At 41.7% G+C, this 576-nt stretch overlaps 1 protein-coding gene across 1 annotated transcript in view; it reads right to left on the bottom strand.

Annotated features, from left to right (window-relative positions):
* The window catches only part of LOC128249281 (uncharacterized), a 12,948-nt gene extending 12,576 nt beyond the window's left edge, over positions 1-372 (bottom strand). The window contains exon 1 of the mRNA XM_052972371.1: positions 330-372. The gene's annotated coding sequence lies outside the window, so the exon portion shown is untranslated. The remainder of the gene's footprint in view (positions 1-329) is intronic.
* Between the last annotated feature and the right edge of the window lie 204 nt (positions 373-576).

The following is a 576-nucleotide window of genomic DNA, read 5'->3' as shown; positions in this document are numbered from 1 at the left end:
GTAGCTGGTGTATATGCTGAAGAGGAAGATCATCAAGGAATGTGGGGAGAAAGCTGTTGAGGGCAGTGCTTGGATTACCAGGAGGTTTGTGAAAGCGTATAAGACCACAGAACTGGCATGAGTCCGGTTGCAACGCAATACGTCCAGCTGTTGTGAGACAACCGTGTGGAGAGCATAATGGGCCGAAATCTCGGCGAAGCACGGCACTCAGCTGATGATTGCAGCCGGACGAGAACTGGAGCACGCGGTGTTTTTCTTCCTCTAATATATAATAATAAAATGACAACAAAAGAATGAGACTTGGATATTAAGTAAACAGAGGAACTTACATATGTAGAGTTTAGGACAATCAGTAAGTTGTAATAACAGGACTCAGTGTTTCATATGCGGGAGCTAAGAGCTAATATGCATTCTCATCGGCTATTATGACAACAGACGCTGTAAAAAAACTGTTGAATAAAAGGGAAGCTACTCTAATAGGTAAGAAAACTATAAACGGTAAAAAGTACATGCAATCATATTCTCACAATATATGGAGACCTTCTGCGATGATAACACCTACATATGTACACACTC

The sequence above is a fragment of the Octopus bimaculoides genome, chromosome 13 (assembly GCF_001194135.2).
Source record: "Octopus bimaculoides isolate UCB-OBI-ISO-001 chromosome 13, ASM119413v2, whole genome shotgun sequence".
NCBI classification, from domain to species: domain Eukaryota; kingdom Metazoa; phylum Mollusca; class Cephalopoda; order Octopoda; family Octopodidae; genus Octopus; species Octopus bimaculoides.
This window is presented reverse-complemented; position numbering and strand designations above follow the sequence as displayed.